We start from the raw sequence: 11,506 nt of genomic DNA, 5'->3' as shown, positions 1-11,506 counted from the left end.
CATTACCAACTCAGACCTATAAGTCTTGATTAAGCCGGCTTCGGAAGATGCCTTTATTGCAAGTAGATTTCATGTGGGGACATCACGATGCGTAGGAATTACATTTAAGGGCGAATCACTTGCATCAAATGTGAAAGTGGGCCACTTCCTACATGCAGTTAGCCCTTTTATACCAAAACCACTTCAGTGCAGGAAGTGCATGAAGTCAGGTCACATAAGTGGTGTGTACCTGAACTCTACTCTCTGTTCCCAATGCATTGGGCACCACAAGAAGGACACGTGCCAGGTCACGATTCTGAAGTGCTCAAACGCCAGTGGGACACATGATGCCTCTTCGAAGGACTGTCCTTTTATTCAAAAGGAGCTAACAATACTGAATAAAAGGACCAGAGATGACATCTCATACCGAGAAGCAGCTGCATCTATTACACTACGACGGTCCCATCACCGGCACTGCACCAAAGCCACCAAAACCTCGTCACCTCGTGAAACACGTCCGAAACCACCTCCACCTCCTCCACTCTGGTCAAGCGCTGTCGGTTCCAAGAACAAAGGCGCCTCTGCTAGCAGTGCAGCCGACGCTTCATCTTTAATAACCTGTCAGAACGCAGGCGTTTTAAAGGAAAATGATGCCTCTACCAACAATACAGGTGACGCTTGGCTTGAACTCCCAAGCATACATAAGCGTAATTAGAGCCATCAGATTTCGACAGTGAGGGACACTTCATCGGTACCTCATAACTTGACGGACGAAGGACAACTTATTGGCATGGTTAGCACCTTGGTCAGGGCTATGCGCGTGCTGCTGAGTAAGGTGCAGACACCGAAAGTTCAAAGCGTGTTGCAACTGCTTTACACTGTAGTGCCACCATCACCATCATCATTTCTCAATCCCCACGCCGCGCCTCTCGCGCAGCTGATGCTAGCTCGAGCTGCGCGAGGATTAGAACAAGCTAGCGCACTTGGTGTGTCGGACGTGGAAAGCCACGCGGCTCCGCTTCAGGCGTGGAATAAAGTGGCGAGAGAACGACACGACCACGTTGGCCGCAGTCCTGTCTTTCCTCTCTCGCTACATTGGTGACCCGGAGAACACGGTCTTCGCGGAGCAGCCCGCTGCCATGTTCCCGCAACTCTGCCCGCCAGTGCCGCCGTTCCAATCAACCTACCCCAAGGTATGCTTCATGCAGCTCGATGCCGTTCTTGCGTTGAATGGCGTCACGGACCAGCCGCTGATCCACGCCATTCTTCAAGACGCCCTTCCGGTAGAGTTGCGTCATCTCTCTGCCACTTCAACCTCCAGCCAGAAGCCTTACGATTACCTCTGCTCTGCGGTGCTTGCCACATATGGCCTGACTTCCAGGGACCCGCGACTTTCAGGTTTTCCCTACGTCGCAGCCTTCTGGACCCTCCGGCCCGAAGCTCTGATCCGACCGCAACCTAACTTTCCCGGCAACGTCTCCCAACACCTTGGGTCCGGCTACTAGCGCAGTGATTCTCGTAGCCGGTCACATATCCGACGAGGTTCTTGAAGTTGTCCCTGCTGCCGACAACCTGTCCACCACGAAGTGCGTTTTTCGAAGCCCTCGGCCGATGGTCCTTCTGGCATGCTTGCTACCTGCACGTTTTTCACGAAAGCGAAGGCACGCGACACCGTGGCCCCACCAGACTCCATGACGACCATCTTGCCGCCCGCCTCGGAGTCTGGCAAAGGTGACCTTTCGCCCGTTATTGACTTCCCGACCTCGAAGCTTTCGCCTTCAACAACGTCCGATCAACGAGACTTAACCTCTCGTCTGGCCATTAGCGACGCGTGCCCTGCGCCCGACTGCCCATCCGCCAAGGTTCTCGACATTTGGGCTGAATGCAACCAGTCAGCCACGGAATTTGTGTTTTCATCGTCATCGGCAGACGACACTGCAGGCATGCTTACCACCGGCTCGTCTCGGCCAACCTCCATGGCTGACAACACGGCTGACACGTCAGGTTCTACGACGGCAACATCACCGAACGCCCTGGTGGCTACCACGACTATGGGCATTGTCACGCCCGCTATTCACCTCCCGGTTGCGGAACCTTCACTCTCCCCGATGTCCGAAGGCGACTGTCGACCAGCCTCAATGCCCTGCACGTCCTGCCAGCAACGACCACCATCGTCCTCGCAGTTTCCCGCAGCTGAAGTTAAAGCCACCAGCCATCAACCACGGCCAAGCTTCCAAGACGCTGCGACTATGACTGACGCGCTTGAGGACGACGCTACAACACCATCGCTCCAGTTCTCGCAAGCCTTCACAATGCTGCTGCTTGAGAACGCAAATGGCACCATCATGGCTTCACTGTCGGCAAGGTTTTGGGTATATGGAACCGCGCATAGAAGTTAGTGCAACGAATGTGCTCAATTGTTTAAGACACAGATCTGACTCGCCGTCAGTGATGCTAAGCACATAACTGCAGTTTTGTCGATGGCATGAGTGACATTTCTCTCCTTCTGTCTCTATTTCTAACTTTTATTCCCCATACCCTCTCCACAGTGCAAGGTAGCCTACCGGGCTCAGCCATGGTTAACCTCCCTGCCTTTCTATCATCCTTACTCCATCGCTCTCTCTCTCTCTCTCTCTTTGGTATGAATGTTCTTTCTAGTGTATTGTCCCAAATGACGCACATATATTCGAGAGTAGGTCTAAGGATGGTGTTATAGGCAACAGCTTCACAGATGGTGGTGCAAGACGAAGTTTGTACTTGAGAAAGCATAGCTTACGGAAGGCGGATGCGCAAATGTTTGTTACATGCATATTCCAACTTAGATTTTTTGTTATTGTTACTCCAAGGTACTTATGTTCACTGACCTCTTTGAGTATGTCAGATTGTAGCACATATGGAAAAGAAGAAAAGTTTTTCTTCTTCGTGATGCTCATGTACACTGTTTTGTCTGAGTTTAGTTTTATCTCTCACTGCTCACACTACTGGAAAACGTTATCAAGGGAGAAATTCAAAAGCTTTAGATCATTCATAGTAACTATTTCCTCGTACAGTACACAATTATCGGCGAGTAGCCCTATTTTGACATGTTCAGGGACAACTTCAACAATACCATTTATGTATAATAAAAAATAGTAGTGATCGCAAGACATTTTCTTGGGGAAAACCTGATGTAACCTGAAGTTTGGATGAACAGCGACGGTGTATAGCAACAAATTGTGCACGAATCGGCAAGTACGCGGAGACCCAATTTACAATAAAGTCTGGAAGGCCAATATTTTTAAGTTTGAAAGTTGATTTATTGTAGAGAACTAAAGCAAAGCCTTCCTAAAGTCTTAAAGGTAACATCAACTTGCTCGGATTTTGCAAGAATAGTTGCAAAAATATGGTTGACTGTGACCAGTTGAGTGACAGTGGCAAACCCTTTCTGAACCCAAGCTGAAAGGGGGGTAATATGTTTTTTCATTAAGAAAATTAGTGATGTAGTTAGCTATGACGTCCTCGAGAAGCCTACAACAAGAACACGCAATAGATATAGGAGGATAATTTGTAACCAGTCAGTTATCTCCAGATTTTAATATTGGGAAAACTCGCGCTGTTTTACGTCTATAAAGTTACTTACATAAAGTGACTGGCAATGTCTTATACAAAAGAAGTCGATGTATTAGCACGCAAATAATGTGTAATAGTGTCACATGAAACTACTTTGGTAAGTGGCAGCCCGTTTTAGATGCTGCGCAGAATGTAGTTGTACACATGTGTCAGTGTGTCCCTTCATAGTTGGCGAACGTCTGAAAACAAGTGCTTGTAATAAAAAGCTGTTCATGAATCACCCTGTGCTTTTGTGTGAAATAAATCTTACTGCTTTCGGCCAGGCTTTGTTCTCATCAGGCGTAGGTTTCAGCATATTTGCTATACTAGTCTTACCGCTGGGCCTAAGCGTACTCACTGCAGGGGAACGTGGTCTCCTATGCTCTTCGTTATTTAGTGAGAGGTTGTGGCAACATCTAAAAACACTGCTGTTTTATAGAGCACCATGAATTGCGAATGAGTACCAACATTCTTCGTTGCTGTTGTCATAAATATCCTCTCGTCTGGGTAATCTCAATAAAGAGGCTTTTAAATGCTGCTTATATAGTCGAACTCCTTTATAAGATACATGCATATAAGAGACAAAGTGGCATAAGAGAAAACAGTGTGCCCACTTTGAAATAAGGGTGATAAGAAAATTCGCATGATTCTTCTATGGCTCCCCAGTGCATGTCTCTTATAAAAAGGTGCTCAACGAGGCCCATGGCCAGAATTAAGGGTGCCTTCGGGGCCTGTCCCACCCTTCTCGAAATTCGGATGGAGGGGTGTGTTACCGAACATGAATAATGAAAATACGAGATTTAAAGGCCCTCAGCAGGTGGGCCACCCATGAAAAATTTCTGATAACGGACCTTCATTCAATTGTACAAGCTCTCATGTACATCATTATAAAATCTGCAGGTTGCCCCGTAATGCATCAAAGTGTCTCGGCAGGCGTTTCATATGTATGGAACTGCCTCTTCACATTCGTATAGTTTTAAAACACACAGGTGTAGAAAATGGTGTACCATTTGCGTTCTGGCAAAGATACGTGAACTGCCATGAACTACTCTACAGCGAACTAGCTCCGGCTGACCTTTCTGTGTTCTAATAATGTCTCATCACTATTCTGCAGTGAAATTTTTCTTTTCGCGGAACTGGGCGGCTTAGCTTCCTTTGTTACAAACATGAAAGGGCACACAGAACTCAAGATAATAGCTGTCTCAAGTGGTAGTTTCAGTATGCGAACTAGTTTGTGACTGCATGCCCATCACATTATAAAGATTACTGAATGCTTGTAATACCTGCAGATATTCTCGCTGAATAAGGGCAAGTATGCGTCGTCAACTTCAGCAGCTGGCTTCTGTTCCTCAGCAGGGAAATATCCGTTCATTTGGACAGATGCTTGTGCAGGTGTCCGTGCTGGGAGTTTTTTTTTTGGGTAGACACACTAGAAAGCACTTGAGAGTTCGACCCATTCTTGTGTTCAGAGGCTTCTCTACAATTGCCCCGGGGTTGAAGGGGGAGCCGCCAGGCGACCTAGCAGCTTGTCACTATGAGCGGGTCATAGTAAGCCTTCAGGCGCTTCACGTTGACTATGTCGCGCCCACGACAGCGCATGTCCGAAGATTGTTCAATTGGTTCGATTAGATAGTTGACCGGAAATGTGCGCTCGATAACACGGTAGAAGCCTTAGTATTTCAGGAGTAGTTTGGAAGAAAGGCCAGTTACAGAGGCTGGGATCGAGAGCCATACGAGGGAACCAGGAAGAAACGTGGGCTCAGAAGTAGCGGAGCCATCACGAATACTCTTCTGCCGCTCTTGTTCATGTGTCGTAAAAGTCTTGCCAAGCTCGCGACACTCTTCAGCAAGCCTTGCTGTCTCAGAAATAAATAGGTGCACACTCAGATGGATCTGGCGTGTACGGGAGTATTGTGTCGATGGTGTGTGACGGGTGCGTTTCGTACAAGAAGAAGAAAGGTGAAAAACTGGTCGTGGTCTGAGGGGCGGTGTTGTAGGTGTAGGTGACGAAGGCCAGTATAGTATCCCAATTCGTGTGGTTGGCGGTGACGTACAACGAAAGCATGACCCCGAAGGTGCGGTTGAAGCGTTCGGTAAGGCCATTCGTCTGCGGGTGGCAAGCAGTAGTTTTGCGGTGGGCAGAATGGCACACTGTGAGAATGGCTTCGACGACTTCTGACAAGAAGACAAGGCCTCAATCGCTGAGAAGCTCCTGGGGTAGGCCGTGGCACAGTATGAATCGATGCAGTAGGAAGGACGCAACATCACGCGCAGTAGCCGCAGGAAGAGTGGCGGTTTCGGCGTATCGCGCTAAATGATCTACGGCGACGTTGACCCAGCGGTTACCAGCCGACGTCAGTGGAAGTGGTCTGTACAAATCGATACCTATGCGCCCAAATGGACGGTCAGGTCAAGGTAACGGTTGCGGACCAGCTGGCGACATGTGTGCGGATGGTTTGCGGCGTTGGCAAGCGAGGCAGGAGCGAACAAACTGCGGCACGTAGCGGTAGATCCCGCGCCAGAATAAGCGTTGTTGATTGTGATGGTAGGTTTTGAATACGCCAGAGTGCGTGCATTGCGGATCAGAATGATAGGATTCACATATATCTAACCGCAGACTGCGGGGTATCACGAGTAACCACTGCCGGCCGTCGCTGTCGTAATTACGTCGGTGTAGAATGCCGTCACGAATGGCAAAATGGTGAGCTCGACGAAGCAAAGCACGCGTGGATGGCGTTGCGGACCGATCAGAGAGCAAATCGATAAGCGGCGCGATCCAGTTATACTTTCGCTGTTCGGTAGCGATGATGTCAACATCAATGGCAGAAACAGCAGCCGGGGATACTGAACAGAGCACGTCATCTTCAGGCAGAGGGGAGCGCAAGAGGGCGTCGGCGTCAGCATGCTGGCATCCGTTGCGGTACAGCACGCGGATGTCGTAGTCTTGTAAGCGAAGAGCTCAACGGGCGAGACGGCCTGAGGGATCCTTCAATGATGACAGCCAGCATAGCGTATGATGGTCGATGATGACATCGATTGGGCGACAATACAAATGAGGTCGAATCTTTTTAGGGGCCCAGACGATCGCCAGGCACTCTTTCGCCGTGACGGTGTAGTTTTTCTCCGCTCTAGTGAGCGTATGGCTTGCATATGCTATGACATAATCAGAGAACACAGGTTTTCGCTGCGCCAGCACAGCACCAAGGCCTACACCACTGGCGTCCGTGTGCCCCTTCGTTGGGGCCGTGGGGTCGTAGTGGCGTAGAATGGGAGGAGACGTCAACAAATCGCGGAGCTTTGCGAACGCATCGTCGCACTCGGATGACCATGAATTAAGGGGCCCGTTACTTCCAAGGAGCTTCGTCAGCGGTGATATAATGGTGGCGAAGTTTAAACGTTGGAAGTATGAGCACAGGCCCACGAAACTATGCAGTTGTTTGACGGACGCAGGTTTAGGGAATTTGGCCACGGCCCGAAGCTCGGCTGGGTTAGGAAGAATGCCATCCTTGGACATGACGTACCCCCGGATGGTGAGTTGCCGTTCTGCAAAGCGGCACTTCTTCAGATTTAGTTCTAGTCTTCATTGCTCACACGTGCGAAAACTTCTTTCAGATTTTGGAGATGCGTGGAGAAGTCTAGAGCGAAGACAACGAAGTCATCAAGGTAACACAAGCACTTGTGCCATTTCAAGTTATGCAAAACGGTGTCCATCATGTGCTGAAAGGCCGCAGGTCCGTTACACAGACCAAACGGCATGACGTTGAATTCGTACAAGCCGTCGGGTGTGATGAAGGCAGTCTTCAGTCGAGCGTCATCAGCCTTGCCAGTACCACGAACGCAGATCGACAGAAGAAAAAGTTTCGGCTCCGTTAAGGGTGTCAATTGCGTCATCGATGCGCGGCAGTGGGTAAACATTCTTGCGAGTGATCCTATTGAGCCTTCTGTAGTCCATACAGAACCGCACAGAACCATCGTTCTTCGCAACAAGAACAACAAGAGACGCCCGTGGACTGTTCTAAGGCCAAATAATATCGCGTCGGAGCATATCGCCAACCTGCTCGTTGATTTCCCGACGTTCAGCAGGCGACACGGGGTGTGGACGTTGTCGTAATGGTGGATGAGCACCAGTGTCGATACGATGCGTAACAGTGGACTTGCGACCGAGAGAACTTCGCCCGACATCGAAAGAAGAAATATATTCTTGCAACAGGTCCAGAAGCTGGGAACGCTGTACCGACGTAGGGTTGTCATCAATGTATTTATGTATTTACAGAATACTGCGGTCAAAAGACCAAGCAGGGGGGGGGCATAATAAAATGGGTTCACAATGTAACTTAAATAAAAGAAACTTCAAGCAATAAAAACAAGTTAAGGCAGTAGAACACTAGATAACAATTGAACAAAGTTAAATGGCAGCAAGAAATTGCAAATTGCAACCGGAGAATGCAAATCAAGTACGACAGGAGACAGTCCGAGATCTTGAGTTCTACGGTTAAAAACAAAAGATACATAGTTGTCGATGTCAGGCTTTTCATTATCACAGAATGCTTCAAAAGGTAACGCGTTCCAATCATTGATCGTCCGAGGAAAGAACGAGTTCATGAATAGATTGATACGTGCGAAGTAAGGTTCAAGAGTGTAGCTGTGAGTATGTCGAGTTTGTCTTTAGATTCGATTTCTTATATAAGTTTCTAAACAAATTTTATAATTACGGAAATAAAGTGAGTGTAGAAATTTCAGCCGGGCAACAGCTTTTTGGTATTGTAAAGTAGGGATATCATTATTGGCCATGATCGTTGTTGCCGAGTCATTTCTGTGGTAGGCAATAAAGATAACTCGAACCGCCTTTCGCTGCACCATCTAAAGCTTCTTAACATCTTTATTGATATGTGGGTCCCAAACGACACTAGCATAATCTAACTTTGGTGTTATAAAAGCATTGTAGGCTAAAATTTTTGATTTCTGAGGGCGCTGTTTTTAATTTGTGTCTCAAAAAACCGAGCTTTCTAGAAGCATATGAGCATGTTTTATTAATGTGGCTTGACCATGTTAGGTGGCTTGTAATTGTGACGCCCAAATATTTATATTCGTTAACCTCAGTCAATGAACAGTTGTTGAGAGAATTCGTATAATTTAAACGGTGTTTCTTATTTGTTATATCTTTGACAACTGGTTTATCGCTATTTAATTTCATTGAACAATCTTCACACCATTTAGAAATGGCACAAAGGTTGGATTGCAGGCATTTCTGGTTATTCGGAGCAGTAATCGTTTTATGAAGTATGCAGTCATCTGCAAAAAACTTTAAGTGGACTTGTGATGTGTCTATTGATTTAACAATGTCATTTATATATACTAGAAAGAGAATAGGTTCCAAAACACTACCTTGAGGAACATCTCATGATACTGGTAGAATACCAGACATGCAGTCATTTACTTTAGCATACTGCTTGCGATTTTGAAGGTAAGAACGGATCCAGTCAATGAGGTTAACAGGTAGACCCAGGATATATAATTTAGAAATGAGTTTGCTATGCGTGACAAGATCAAAGGCTTTACTAAAATCTAAAAAATAGCATCCATTTGATTCCCCGTATCCAGTGACGACGTAAACTCATGAATTTTTGTAACTAGCTGCCTTGTGGTCGATAATTTTCTCCTAAATCTGTGCTGTAATGGCGACAGCAGGCGGTTTTCTTCAAGAAATGTTGTGATGTAATGTGCAACTATGTGTTCTAATAGCTTACATGACGTACACCTTAAAGAAATGGGCCTGTACTTTGCAATGTTTAAACGATACCCTTTCCTAAACACTGGTACTACACGTGCCATGCGCCAGTCATCAGGAATGAAGGAATTTTCGAAGGAGAGGTGAAAAACGCTTGCTAAAATGTGCGCAACGGGTTCGGCCTATTTACGCAAGATTGTGTTAGGGATATTATCTGGATCAGCTGAAGATTTATTTTTCAGGTCAAGCAGCAAAGAAAATATGCCCTCATAAGTTATGAACTCGAAAGACATTACTGGAAGAAGGTTGTCATGTGGTCATTCATGTTGGGGAGCAGAAAATACGGAGCAGAAGTATCTGTTGAACTGATCAGCGACAACCGACGCATTACTTACAATAGAACAATCAACAGTTATTTGACTCGGCGTAGCATCCGTTTGTTCTAAATATTACCAGAGTTTTCAGAACTTTTTGTCAAAAATTCAGGTAATGAATGAGTGATATACCTAATTTTTGCGTCGGAGCGTTTGGAAGCAAGACTGACTTTTAATTTAGATATCTCACTAACTGGTTTTTTTATATTTTTTGGATAGTTTTAGCCTACAGTGTAAATGAATGATTTCTCTTGTCATCCAAGGGTTATTTTTGTTAGTGCGAACATATTTCGAGGGGACAAATTTTTCAATGCAATAATGAATAGTTTCTTTCAGAGCATCCCATAGAGTTTTGACGCAGCCCGGCATGTTATGTTATGGAGCCAAATACATCAGGAGATGATGAATCAGTAGTCGAACAGCATTGATGGTACGTAAATTAGGACAACGCGAGTCATACGGTACGCCCAGGACTTGTGCGTCGTCCACTGGTTCTACTCTGCCGAGACATTCCCCATGAACCAAGGTAACAGTGTACTAGGATGCGTTGGTCACAAACTTAGCGGCGTTGGCCTGGGTGATTTGCACTGTCGCGAAGGGTACTAGCAACCTTTTTTTTCTGCCAGCCCGGTCGCATGGTGAAACGAGTGCAGTTGTGTCAGAGAGACCGGCGCAGTAGACAGATACTTCCCTCGTCGAGCTTGGAGGCACTATGGTATCGTCTTTCACGAGAATCTTGCTCACTTTTGAGGGACTGACTTCTGGCGTCTAATTCAAGGAGGGTGAGAGTTCAATTTCGGTGGAGGCAGAATGGACGACGGCGTCGTGGTGAGAGGGAAAATTCCATCGCAAGATATCATGAGAGCATGCCGGAATGATGATGAACTGGGCGGCATACAGAACGTCCTGAATGACAACGCGAACTGTGCACCTTGCTGTAGGATCAATAGGATGCGAACTAGCAGTGCGGAGGGACAACCCAGAAAGTGGCGTCATCACTTTTCGAAGTAAGCGGCAAAGTTTTTCGTCCACAACTGACACGGCAGCTCCAGTGTCAACAAGAGCCGACGCACGAACACCGTCCGCAAACACGTCAATGACATTGGAAGGGCTGCTCTGAGAGCTTTCACATTGCGCTAGCGTCGCAGTCAATGCCTCGAGGACTGCGACGACTAGTTTTCCCGCTCATGAGCAGCCGAACTTTGCCGCATGGGGGAAATAGAACGACATCGTGGAGACGGCGACCTACAAGGAGATGGATCTGGGCGAGACGGTGGTGGCATAGACGGTGGTTCCTCGTGATAGGGATGGCTGAACTGGCCAGCAACAGCTGAAAAATGTAAGCCGGCTGTACGCGAGTGCAATAACGTTCTACGTGGCCGGCGTAACTGCAGGCAAAGCAGATAGGCCGCTTGTCAGGTGTGCGCCATTGGTTCGCCGGGGTAGGCCTTGTCCATGTCGCAAGAGCCGACGGATGGAACGGTAGCTGGAAAGGCTACAAGGTGGGCTGGAGCTGAGTCTGAGAGGTCACGTCAGCATACGTAGCCAGCATACCCGCTGAAAAGGACGGAGGTCGTGTGGCAGCTTCGGCGTAAGTCAGTGGGGCGGGCGCTAGAACGACTGGAGACGGCCTGGCGACCACTTCGGTGTAACTTTGGAGCGCAGGGAGCGGACGTTGTTGCGGGTGGTACGCAGGCATGACCACTGCTATTTCTTGCTCAATCGCTCGGCGAATGGGCGGACGAATGGTATTTCCGGATTTTTGAACAGCCGCTGGGTGTGCAAAGGGCAGGAGAGAGAACTGGCGCGCGATTTTCTCACGTATGAAGGACTTGAG

The sequence above is a fragment of the Rhipicephalus microplus genome, chromosome X, assembly GCF_043290135.1.
Source record: "Rhipicephalus microplus isolate Deutch F79 chromosome X, USDA_Rmic, whole genome shotgun sequence".
NCBI classification, from domain to species: Eukaryota; Metazoa; Arthropoda; class Arachnida; order Ixodida; family Ixodidae; genus Rhipicephalus; species Rhipicephalus microplus.
This window is presented reverse-complemented; position numbering follows the sequence as displayed.